This window comes from Antechinus flavipes, chromosome 3 (genome assembly GCF_016432865.1).
Source record: "Antechinus flavipes isolate AdamAnt ecotype Samford, QLD, Australia chromosome 3, AdamAnt_v2, whole genome shotgun sequence".
In the NCBI taxonomy this organism is placed as follows: Eukaryota; Metazoa; Chordata; class Mammalia; order Dasyuromorphia; family Dasyuridae; genus Antechinus; species Antechinus flavipes.
The window spans coordinates 489423546-489437593 of NC_067400.1; positions in this window are offsets into that span (position 1 = coordinate 489423546).

Here is a 14048-nt window from a genome sequence, read left to right on the forward strand (position 1 = left end):
CTCAGATTGTTGGAGGGCCGGATTATAGTAAAAACAAAAACTTTGTTTTGTGGGCCTTTAAATAAAGAAACTTAATAACCCTGGGTGAGGGGGATAAATGTCCTCAGCTGCCGCATCTGGCCTGCAGGCTGTGGGTTTGAGGACCCCTGAATAATTGTAGAAATTGTAATATTGCTTGCAGTTTTCATTTTGCAGTCTCATTCAGGAAATGATCTGTGGATTCTTTCAAGGGCCATTTTACCATCTGGCTCTAGGACATTAGAGCAGATTTCCTTGAAGATTTCTTGAAAGATGTTGTTTACACTCTTTTTTTTCATCATGGTATTCGGATAGTTCAATAATTCTTAGATTGTCTCTCTTGGATCTATGTTTCAGTTCAGTTTCTGATGAGGTATTTTGCATTTTCTTCTATTTTTTCATTCTTAATGTATCATTGAATTATTCACTTTTGTTTATTTTATTTGATTTTTATTGAATTATTTTCTTGTTAGTTTTTTTTTTTCAATCTCCTTTTACATTTGGCCAATTGAATTTATTTAAGTTAAAGCTTTTTATGTTTAAAACATATGTATAGACAATTTTTCAACATTAATCTTTGCAAAACCTTGTATTACAATTTCCCTCCCTTCCCTACCCATTCCCCTGGATGGCAAGAAATCCAATATATGCTAACTATGGTAGAAATATATGTTAAAACCAATATATACTTACATATTTATACAATTATCTTGCTGCACAAGAAAAACCAAATCAAAGAGCAAAGAATGAGAAATAAAATAAAATACAAACAAACAACAACAAAAGGAGTGGAAATGCTATGTTGTGAACCACACTCAGTTCCCACAGTCCTCTCTCTGGGTGTAGATGCCTCTCTTCATCACAAAACTATTGGAACTAGCTTGAGTTATCTCATTGTTGAAGAGAACCATGTTCATCACAATTGATTAAAGAGGGCCTGAACTCTGGAAAAGTATACTTGAAGCAAAGATACTTATAATAGGATGTTTACTCAGTGTAATCAATGAGATAATGGTTCTCTAGTTCATATTTACTTAGTACTTAGTATGGTGATGTAATGGTTCTCTAGTTCACACATATGTAGTGTGCTGTAATGATGTAATCATGCTGAAGCATTTAAGGGCTGAGAGGAGGAAATGAGACATTCCATCTTTGACCATCCTCTTGGTGGCTCTCTGCCTCCTGCTCTCCTCCACTAAGATCAAGGCTGATCCCGAGATCCTCCAGAGAGCTAGTCTGGACATTACAATTGATCATTGTATAATCTTGTTATTCTCATATGCAATGACCTCATAGTCTGATCATTTCACTTAGCATCAGTTCATGTAACTCTCTCTAGACCTCTCTGAAATTATCCTGCTGATCATTTCTTATAAGACAATAATATTCCACAGCATTCAAATTCCATAATTTATTCAGCCATTCTCCAATTGATTGGCATCCATTCAGTTTCCAGTCTCTTGTCACTACACAAAGGGCTGTCACAAACATTTTTGCATATGTGGGTCCCTTTCCCTCCTTTAAGATCTCTTTGGGATATAAGCCCAGTAGAAACACTGCTGGGTCAAAGAGTATGCACAGTTTGAAGCTTTTTGAGCATAATCCCAAATTGCTTTCCACAATGGCTGGATCCTTTCACAAATCCACCAACAATTTATTAGTTTTTCCACATCCACTGCAACATTTGTCATTATTTTTTCCTGTTATCTTAGTCAATCAGAGAAGTGTGTAGTGTTATCTCAGATTTGTCTTAATTTGCATTTTCTATCAATAGTGATTTAGAGCACCTTTTTATATGACTAGAAATGGTTTTAATTTTGCCATCTGAAAATTGTTCATATCCTTTGACCATTTATCAATTGGAAAATGGCCTAAATTCTTATGAATTTGAGTCAATTTGTGATATATTTTAGAAATAAAGTCTTTATCAGAACCCTTGAATGTAAAAATGTTTTTCACAGTTTATTGCTTCCCTTCTAATTTTGTCCACATTAGTTTTGTTTATATGAAAACTTTTTAATTTAATATAATCAAAATTATCAATTTTGTGACTAATAATGATCTTTAGTTCTTCTTTGGTCTCAAATTCCTTCTTCCTCCACAGATCTGAGAGGTAAATTATCTTATGTTCTTCTAATTTGCTTATAATATCACTTTGTATAGCTTTTTATTGACAAAATACATGCATGGGTTATTTTTCAACATTGACCCTTGCAAAAACTTCTGTTCCAACTTTTTCTCTCCTTCCCTCCATCTCCTCCCCTAAATGGCAGGTAGTCCCATACATATTAAATATGTTAAAGTATATGTTAAATACAATATATGTATACATATTTATAAAGTTGTCTTGCTACACAAGGAAAATCAGATTTAGAAAGAATTACCTTCTTTAATAACCTTGGAAGAAAAACAAAAATGCAAGCAAACAATAACAGAAAGAGTACAATTCTGTGTTGTGGTCTACACTCATTTCCCAGTGTTCTTTTGCTGGGTAGAGCTGGTTCTGTTCATTACTGATCAGTTGGAACTGATTTGGATTCTCATTGTTGAAGATAGCCACTTCCATCAGAATTGATCCTCATATAGTATTGTTGACATTTATTATCACTTTTTATGTCTAGATCATGAACCCATTTCAACCTTATCTTGTTATATGGCATTAGAAGTGGGTCAATATATAGTTTCTGCCATAATAGTTTCCAATTTTCCCAGCAGTTTTTGTCAAATAGTGAATATTTATCCCAAAAGTTGGTGTCTTTGGTTTTATCAAATACTGGATTACTATAGTCATTGACTGTTTTGTCATGTGGGCCTAACTTATTTCACCAATCGATTACTCTCTTTCTTAGCCAGTACCAAATGGTTTTGATGATTGTGCTTTATAATATAGTTTTAAATCTGGTACATTTAGGCCACATTCATTTGCATTTTTAATTAATTTCCTTGAAATTCTTGACTTTTTTTTTTCTCCAGATGAACTTTTTTCTAGATCTGTAAAAAATAATTTCTTGGGAGTTTGATTGGTATGGCCCTAAATAAGTAGATTAATTTAGGTAGTATTGCCATTTTTAATATATTCACTCAGCCTACCCATGAGCACTTGATATTTTTCCTGTTGTTTAGATCTGACTTTATTTGTATTGAAATTGTTATATAGTTGTGTTCATATAGTTCCTGACTTCTCTTTGGCAGGTAGGCTCCCAAAATTGACAGTTATTTTAAATGGAATTTCTCTTTGTACCTCTTGCTGCTGGACTTAGTTGGTAATCTATAAAAATACTGATGATTTATGTGGATTTATTTTGTCTCCTGAAATTATGCTAATGTTGGGGATTGTTTCTAGTAGTTTTTAGTTGATTTTCTAGGGTTATTTAAGAATACCATCATAATATCTCTAAAGAAATTCTTTTAATCTCTTTTTCTATCTTATTGCCAAAGCTAACAATTCTACTACAATATTGAATAGTAACGGTCATAATGGGCAACCATGTTTCATCCCTGATCTTATTGGGAATGGTTCTAATTTGTCCCCATTATATATGATACTTACTGATGGTTTTAAATAGATACTACTGATCATTTTAAGGAAAATCCCATTTCATACATTCTAGTGTTTTTAATAGGAATGGGTGTTGAATTTTGTCAAATGATTTTTCTGCATCTAATGAATGTTTTTTTGTTTTTTGTTAGTCTGTTTGTTGAGATAGTCAATTATGCTAATAGTTTTCCTAATATTGAACCAACCCTGAATTTCTGGTATAAATCCTACTTGGTCATGGTGTATAATCCTGGGGATGACTTTCTGTAATCTTGTTGCTAATATTTTATTTAAGATTTTTGCATCAATTTTCATTAGGGTAATTGGTTTATATTTTTCTTTTCTTTTCTTTCTTTCTTTTTCTTTCTTTTTTTTTTTTTTTTTTTTTTCATCCTATCTGTTTTAGGTATCAGTACTATTTCTGTGTCATAAAATTAATTTGGTAGGAGTTCTTCTTTCTCTATTTTTCAAATACTTTGCATAGTTGGCCAATTAAATTTTTAAATAAATTATTTTGTTCATTGGATTTTTTTTTCTTGTCACAATCTGTTTTTCAAAGAGTTGCTTTATTTTTCCATTTCATCAAAACAAGTTTTTGTTTGCTGAGGCAATTGGGTTAAGAGACTTGCCCAGGGTAACACAACTAGGAAGTATTAAGTGTCTGAGACCAGATTTGAATTCAGTTCCTCCTGACTTCAGGGCTGCTGCTCTATCTGCTGTGCCACCTAGCTGCCCAATCAAAACTATTTTTAAGTAGTTATTATCTTCAGACAATTTCTCTGTTACCTTTTTCAAAGTTCTCATTTTCTTTCCACATTTTTCATCTCTGTTTTAACATCCTTTTTGAATTCTTCCGAGAGAACTTTATGATTTAGAGACCAACTTCTATCACCCTTTGGGGCTTCATCTGGAGATGTTTTGCCTTCAGTGTCCTCAGACTTTGAAGTCTGTTCTTCCCTGTCTTCATAGAACTAATCTATGGTAAGAGGCCTTTTTCCTTTTGCTCAGCTTTAAAGGTTGAGATCTGCTCTTAGGGCAAAGGGCAGATTGACTCAAGCTTCTCTACAAGACAGTGGCCTCATGCGCCCCTGATGCCCATGTTGCTGGCTTCCTTCTTGTGTTGGGTGGTTATGACCAAGTCTTGCTTGTTATATTGGGGTTTGGGGGTTCACTATTTGCCTTCTGTATTTGGGCTGGAGGTCTCACAGCTAGTCTACTGATCTAGTGGTTTCTGAACCAGGACAGAGTAGCAAATTCTGCTCTAATTTGACTATGAGCCTCCCATTAGATTCCCCCAGTGTGAGGCAATCTCTCTACCCTGGATCTCCCTGCATTGTGCTGGACTGCAACCCCACCCCTATCTGGTGAGACAGACTTTCCCTGAAGTTCTTCCAAAATATCTTCTCCTGGAAATTTGTTACACTCCCAGAAATTAGGCATTCTGTTTCTCCAAAAGTCAACAGAGACTTGATCTGGTGGTGATCTGAGGAAAGCCAGGAAGAGCTCAGACAAAGACCTGTCTCCTACCATCTTGACTCTACCTCACCCCAATTTCATTTTAATGGGATCTTGTCACAGGTGAGGGGTCATGTGCTGAGTGTCTGACACTTCTGGTTTAGACTATGAGGACTATATGATTTTCCCAGGTTAAGGCCTGTCAGTTTATTCCATAGGCAAGACTGTTTACTAGGGTGTGGCCTTGATACATGTTGTAGCTTCTTGGAGAGACATGTAATATTTGGTTGATAGGTGATTATCAAAAGTGACAGCACTCCTGAAAGGGGCTCCCACCAGAGGTCCTCATGTACCTTGCTAAAAATGTTAGAAATGACTATCCTTACTGAGAAAAGTGATGGAAGTAAAGAATAGTCCTATGCATGAAAACTAAGAAAGATGTTGAAGAAGTAGGGGTAGTTCCACAACATCAAATGCAATAACATTACATTTCATAACAATCCTATATAATAGTTTATTTGGTCATTGCCTAATTGGCATGCACTACTTCAGTTTCCAGTTTTTGTTTCAAAAAAGAGTTGTTTTTACACATGGTTTTGTGCTAATGGCTCCCTTTTCACTTTAATCTCTTTGGGATATAGTTAGTTGCTCAGGATCAAAATACATGCATAGTTTTGTGACTTTCTGTGCACCATTCAATTTAATTTACTTTATTTAAATTTAAATTACTATTTAGAGTGATATGACAAAGATAGAAGAATGAAAAATGTACAGGCTGGAACTTTGGAGAAATATACTTGAAACAAGGATACTTACAACAAAGTGTTAACTCAGTAAAATTGATGAGATAATGGTTCTTTAGTATACATATATTTAGTACTTAGCATGGTGATGTAATGGTTCTCTAGTTCACACATACATCGTGTGCTGTAATGATATAATCATACTGAGGTATTTAAGGGCTGAGAGGACTGGAAATGAGACGTTTCATTTTTGACCATCCTCCTGGTCGCTCTCCTGCCTCCTGCACTCATCCACTAAGATCAAGACTGGGTCAGAATAAAGACTCTAGACTCTGTTCCTGACCATTCTTGTGGTATCTATCCTGCTGAGATCAAGAACTGTCTAGGGGACCTCCAGAAAGCTAGCTCGAACATTACAGAACAGTACATTAGTGTGTTTGTTTTTCCATCCACATTTTTTCATCTTAATTTTTCAATCTTCACCATTCTGAAAGATTTGGGAATTTTGCATTCTATATGGACAAGAGTTCCACTTTTGGAGTGGTCTCTGTATTTGAAGAATTTCTTTTTTTCTAAGGATTAATTTGTAATTGTTGTGGGTGACCTGCCTTGACTGTACTCTTCCATAAAACTCCAAACAAGTACCATTTAGGGTTACCTACAGCTAGATCAGATCTTCTTTTCACTAGGATTAGATTCATACAAAACTCCTTTGGACCCCACTTTTCAACCAAACATAGTCTCTTAGCTTCCTGGCCCTATTATTTTCTATATCAGAATTGTGTATTGAAGTTTCATCCAAGCATCACAAAATGCTGACTATTGAAAGTACATCCTGATAATTTAATCAAATGGACAGCAATTGAATGATCTTAATACAACTATTCCAAATAGTCATTTTGGTACATTCTTATAGTTGTCCATGGGGCAAAACCATAGTTTTAGGGCTTAGAAGAAGTAATGGTAGTACTCTGCCACTCTTAGAAACACAATTTGCTAGTGATAATCTTAATTGTATTCATAATTGTGATGATAATAATAACAAAAATAACTTGCAATTCTTATTTATGTCACTTATTAATACCAAAAAAAACTTACAACATGTTTTATTCATAATTATCTGTGAATGAGGCATATTTCAAGTATTATTATTTCCATTTTCTAGATAAAGAATCTCTGTGTCAAAAAAGCTAATTGACTTGCTCATGTTTGCAAAACTAGTAGCTACTGGGACCAGGAACCATACTGTAAAATTCTAACTTCCTGAAATCTTTCTACTTACATTTTTGGTCATACTACTTATGGACATAGCCATATGAAGATTGCATAGTTTCCAGTTATTGTTGTACAAAATTTCCCTTTTTACAAGCAACTCATTTTGAAGTTTTTTATGGAGATTAATATAAAGTCTGAACTGAAATAATTCTTATATAAAACGCTTTTGAATCTGAGAACTCAATATCTCTAATGTAAAGATTCTTAGGGACAAGGATTGGACCTGTAATTTTATTAATAACTGGTAACTTTCAGGTGAGAAAATTCCCTCTGCAAATGTAGGTCAGCAACTGCTCTGAATTTTATAATTTTAGACAATTGCTGAGATCACTGACATGTTAAATTACTTCCTAAGATCACACAGACAGTATGTGTTAGAGGCAGGACTGAAACCCAGATCAAATTGGCTCCACAAACAACTTTCTATTTATTACATTGCACTGCCTTTCTTACATAGATTAATAAGTGTCCTTAGTTTGACCATGCTTTACTTTAGTTTGCTTATATTAAATTTCCTTGTTGAGTAAAAACCCAAACAAATCTACATCATATCTTGAAAACAGCAGATGTCATTTTGATGGAAACATTTTTTAATCCATCAAAGAGTGATGCCTGGGGTGACCATAAAGTCAAAGCTGATTGCATTGATTGCTCAGCGATGGCACATTCTGAGTCCCTTAAAGTATGAGCCTCTGAGATAAACGGCCTGCTAATGGTTGTCTGCTTCAGTTTTTAATTTCTAAGTGAAATTGCCTAGCACCTTGAGGGGGTGGAGAATGAGCATTAAAATGGTCATTCAACTAATATTTCAATAGGAGAAGTGCTATGATGGAGATAGAAGGATAGGAGGAGGAGAGCAATGTTAACTACCAAGTGATCCTTCAAATTCTCAGATGCCTTTTTTCAGACATATGCTCTCTATGAGGCAGAGGTTCCTTGGAGGCATAACAATTATTAGACAGAAACTTGTGTGGATTTTTCTGGGATGCTGCCAACTTTGCTTATGAATGCTGTCATCATTCTGCATATTCAGTTTTCTGTATGACAGTGTCACTCCAACTTCCCAAAAAGGTGGGAGTCAAATATCAATGCTTTGTCAGCCTCTGAAAAAACTAATAGAGCAGAAGTAATTGGATTAAAAAAATTATTTACTTATTGGCACACATTGCTTTATGAATCATGTTGGGAGAGAAGAATCAAAGCAAAAGGGAAAATCCATGGGAGAGATCAAAAAAAAAACAGAAAAAAGAAGTGAATTTAGCATATGTTGATTTACATTCAATCTCTTTGGATTTTTTTCTGGATGCAGATGGCATTTTCTGTCCAAATTCTATTACAATTGCTTTGAATTACTGAACCACTGAGAAGAACCAAGTCTTTCATAATTGATCATCACACATTCTTGCTGTTATTGTATACAATATGTTCCTGGTTCTGCTTGTTTCACACAGCAAATCTTTCTAGGCCTTTCTAAAATCAGCTTGTTCATCATTTTTGTAGAAATCAAGTTCTAGTACAGTGCCTGGCACATTATAGATTTTTTAAATAGGCTTGTTGGTCAGGTTGGTTCTTTGAAAAAAATAATTAAAGGAATGGTTCATGAGAAATGTATTTCAACTAAAATCAAGTTAAAAGAACATTTTGATGAAATTAGAAGGAAGATGAACAAAAGAAAGAAGATGGAAAAGATCTGCACATATTTTTTAGCAATTTTTTTACCATCAAAATAAGTGAACAGGCCATGTTTATACTTTAACATCACAATGCTTGATATGCCCCTAAAAGAGATAGCGATAATAAACAAGGAAAAGAAAGATTTGAAAAAAGTGAGATCAGAAAGTAAACATAAAGGAAGTCTGTGCTATATAGGTGATTCATGAATTAACAGTTAAATGAGGAAAAGAAATCTATCAAAACTATTAGAAACAAAAAGCAGTAAAGGAAGCTGAACAATTAGGGATGGGTAGGAGAGGTACCCAGCGAAAAAGACCTCTGGAAAAATAGTCCGGAAAGTCAGGAGCTGAATTTATCAAGAGGTGATAGGTATGTCTTTTATAGGATATGTCCTGAGAGTTAGTTAAGAATAGAAATTAACCAATTTGGAAAAAAGATGGGTGGAGCCAAGATGTCAGAGAGAAGACAGGCCATTGTTTTAGCTCTCTCCAGCTTCCCTCAGAATCAGTGCTAGATCAAGCCTCTAAATGGATTTTGGAGTGACAGAATTCATAGAAAGTCAGGGTGTAATAATTTTCCAACTTAAGATACTTTGGAAGAACTTAAGGAAAGGTCTATCTGAATTTGATAGGGGGAACATGTGGTGTTCTCTTCTATTGTATAATATGATCGTTCTCTCTGGGAGGAGGTTTCTTGGGGAGTTTTCTGGAGGCAGCCTTAATTTCAGTTCAAAGTAATAACCACCTCAAATGCAACCAGGGATTAAAGTAGTCTTTTATTGTCTCTTCAAAAATAGCCCGGTTAGTTTTCTTCAAGTTTATCTCCCTCTTTGGTTCTAAGAGCTCTTGCAACACTCTCTGAATCTCCAGTTCTCAATCTCAATCTTGGTTCTGCTCCTTTGAATCCTTCATTCTGCCCGACTTCAGTCTCTTGTCAACCTCCCAAACTGACTGACTGACTGACTCACTGAAGCTCTAAGAGCTTCTTACATATGATCTCTTAAAGGTATGAACCCAAAGGTTGACTTCTCCTCTGAGAGAGTTGGATTGTGGGTTTCTGACTTGTGAATCTCCTGAACTTGTGAACTCCAATGTGTGAGCTAATGTGTGAACTCTCAAAGGTGTGAGCTCTAATGTGTGTTCTCTCAAAGGTGTGAGCTCTAATGTGTGAATTCTCCCAAAGGTGTAAATCCTAAGCACACAAGCATTATTTCTATCAACTCTAATGGGTTAACACCTTGTTTCAAGTTCTGGCCCATAACAGGAACAGCCCAATATTAGGGTCACGGATAGTAGAGATATCCCCGGAAAAGATATAAAACCCTTTTGTCCTTGGAGAACTCTACTAATCATGTCTGGCTCAGCTTCTCTATCTGCCCTGTAGTGACAGGCTTGAGAAATCAGGAGATGTGTCTAACCTTGGTGATTACTAGTACCAAGAATCTTTGGGGGAAGGTAGGATTACTGGCTTCAGAGAAATACATCTGGGGAACATCTGCCAGACATTCTATTATCTGTTACCCGCTGTCTGAATATCTTTGTGTATGATGTATTGGCTATTGTTAAAATACAGAGGTAGTTGTGATCTAACTGAGAATTAGGCATTGTGCCCAATGAAAAAAAACCTTAGATACATGTGTATTAGCCCTGGTGTAATCCTGAATAAATCAGACTCCTGCCTCTTCACTCCTTGTCCATGAATCAGGGCCACCAATGGGAAGATCCTGGCCTAAGACATCCCAGCCCACAGGAAACCAGTGGCCTCTGCTACACCATTCCAGCCTCCAAAGCTCAGCCAGTATTTCTAATACAAAGCCATCCTTTTGCAGGCCCTACCAAGCTGCTGTCTGGGAAAGTCCTTGTACCCCTGGCTGCACCTACCCTGGCAATACAAGGTAGGGGCCAGCTAGTCTCTGCCTTTGGTGAGCCCATCTGCTAGCAGCTGATTATAGAGTGAGAGGAGACAATAAGGTGGGAAAAGCTTAGAAAAAAGACAGGTTAGGAAACAAGGATGGGCAGGATACATTGCACTTGTATGATGTCCCCAGCCTTGCCTAGAGGGATAGGATGCAAAAAGGGGTCCCTGTTAATGTGGGGCCCCACTGCAACTGCTGTCTTCTTCCACTAGGTGGACTCTGGAGCTTTGAAGTATATATCTGGATGGACAGAATATAATTCAGGTTTTATTACATTTTCCCATTATTTTTTCGACTCCTTTATTTTGGAATCTGATCCCATAGAGGGATAGGACATCTGATCATATCCTAGTTAATGATTAGGGATCTCAGGGACCAGAATAAAGTGAGAAAAATCCTCCAATAAAAAGGGTGAGAGCCTCTGAGAAATGGGCTAGCTTTTATTCTACATCCTGTCTTCCAGTAAAAACTCATAGTTTGAGTCTCTTGTTGATTAAAGGCATAATACTTTCCTTTTCTAAAAGAACAGAAGGAACACAAAGAGGGACAGTTTGCAGTTGCAGGGAAAATTTTCTTTTTAGTATCTCTATTTTCTTTCTTACTAACATCCTCTTCTGCTAGAGTGACTGCTTACCATAATGTGCTCTCAAGGAGGAGCCAAATGTTAGAATGTTGATAATAAGATACAGTAGTCAACCTAATTTGTTTAGATTTCAGTGGCTGAAGATTAATTATAAGTTATGATAGAAACTACAATGTCAAGGGTGAGTTAATAGGAGGTTGTGATAATTTAAAAATGTTTTTTTTTCCTTCTTCACTCTAAGATTTTTCCAATTAGCTGGCTTCCTTTATTTCCCTAGAACAATGAAGCTATTAATTTTCTATTTACATTTAAAACTTTATAAAATTAAATTTTTATATTTCCTTAAAATAAATTCTACAGCAAAAACCCTAAAACTTTATTTCAACAATTCTATAAACTTTGGTTATCTGACTTTATTCTATAATTTCAATATGTCCAGAGCTAAAATGACAGGGGAGATAGTGTTATAATGTTTTTTCCTCACTTTTTCTCTTTTTTTATAACATAATCTCCCATGAAAAGCTTACAGCAGGAATTAATCCTATTTACTAGAATTTTTGCTTCAAGTATGAAAGTTTGTTAATCATTCCAGTATCCTTTACTCTCTGGCTACAGCTCTTAGAAGGAGTACTGGCTAGCAGCATTTTAGATGTTTCAAGGTAACAGAATCTATCTCATAACACAAATACATTTTACATTTTACAATGTACACATACACAGACATAGACAAAAAATGATAGGACAGGTAGTAACAGCAGATTAGCTTTCAACATGACAAAGCACATAATTAAAATGGTAATTTCAACTGGTTATCAGGCACACTGTTCAGAACATGATATTATGGGCCAGAACTTGAAACAGGGTGCTAGGTCACTGGAATTGATAGAAACAATGCTTATATATTTGGTTCACACCTTTGGGAGAGTTCACACATTAGCTCACACATTAGAGTTCACACCTCTTACACCTTTATAGTTCACACCTTTAAGAGATCATATGTAAGATGCTCCCACAAGCCAACTGGAGACATTCTCCAGAAAAGAGGCTGAAGCTGGAAAAGGCAAAGGACTAGCAACAGGAACTCTTGGAACCAAGGAGGGTGATAGGCCTCTAAGAAAGCTAACTGAGCTAATTTGGAAGAGACAATAAAGGACTGGACTTTAACAGCTGGTTGCATTTGAGGTGATTATTATACTGAACTGAAACTAAGGCTGCCTCCAGATGCCCCACAAAAAATCTGCTCCCAGAGAATGATTATATTTTTAGAGAAGAGACTATTACAACATGGGTACTAAAGATAAGTGCTTTTCCATGCTCAGAGACCATCTAATGGTGATGTGAAAAAATTCTGGGATTTTGCTGTGGCTAAGATCATCTAGTGTGTGAACACAGAGGATTATTGTTAAGTCAAGGTCTGAGCACTGGGGAGCCTTGGCTCTGGAAAACAGAATTTCTCCTAATATCTTGACAAGCCAGATAGGCTTGTGCAACAAGCTGTTTAGTAGAGAAAACATAGGTGAAGTTTGAAAAAAAGGAAATTGAAATGAGTAGTCACATAAATCAACAGAGGAGAGTATCAAGAATGAGAAGGTGATCAATAATGTCAAATGGTACATAGACATTAAACAAGATGAGACTCAAGGAAAGTTTATTAAATATGAAAATTAAGAGTTCATTAGAATTTTTTTTAAAAGAGAAGCCTCAGTTGAATGATAAGGTCAAAATTTAGATGAGAAAATGTTTACAAGGAAGAATGAAGAGCAAAAGTTGAGAGGCACCAATTTCAAATAGTTTTCTTTAGGGATTTAAATATGAAGAGTAAAAAAAAAATAAAGGATGATAGCCAAAAGAATTAATAGGAATAAGTGAGAGATTTTTATGTATGAAAGAGAAATAGAAATGTTTATTGGCAGCAAAGATGGGACAAGTAGATGGAAAATGAAGAAAAGAGAGCAAGCATGATATTTAGGGTAAAATATTTACTGTAGAAATTATTAGGGTATGGGATCAGGAGTACATGTGAATGGACTTTGCCTTGGAAAGTTTACCATCACTTTATCTGCATCAAGAGTGAATGAGGAGATAGTGGAAGAAGATGTTTGACTGATTAGAGATGAAGAGGAAGGAACAAAAGATAACTGTCAATGATTGTTTAATTTTTCTTTTTCATCATAATTTGAGGGAAATCCTTACCTGATAAGGTGGTAGAGGAAACCATTGGAGGCTTGAGAAGAAATGAAAAAGTTGAAAGTAGTCAAAATGGAGTGTGAGATAATGAATCAATTTGAAAAGATTGGTTCTTTGCCTCACTGCAGTTAATATCTGTTAGATTGCCTAAATTGGATACCTTTCTAGAAAGTACTGGTTGTGCATTTCCTTTAGTTCTACTTAGCAAAAGATAAACAACAGCAAAACAGTAAGTGGTAGAAGAAATTCAGAGCTGAATCTTGATAAGGAATGATCATAGAATAAGGAGACAATGAATTTGAGGTAGAAGAGAGTGTAGAGTTGTTGGTTATTAAGGTGTCAAAATAGGGAATGAAGGACAATGTAAAGAGTATAGGAATTAAGGCCTGGAAAAGAACTAAGTAGTGAATGGAAAGTAAATCAAGGTGAGGATGAAGAAGTGAAGTGTCATGCATAGATAAAAAATGGAATGAAAAAGTCTGTGATTAGATAAAAAGTTTATGATAATAGAAGTAGAATTGGTTATAGGAAAATAAGGATTGAAGTAAAAAATATATATAAAGGAAATGCATAATTAAACACAAATATAGATTATTCACATGGTGACAAGAAATAATTATTGATGATCAGGCCCATGTGACCTAATATATAATGTTCATG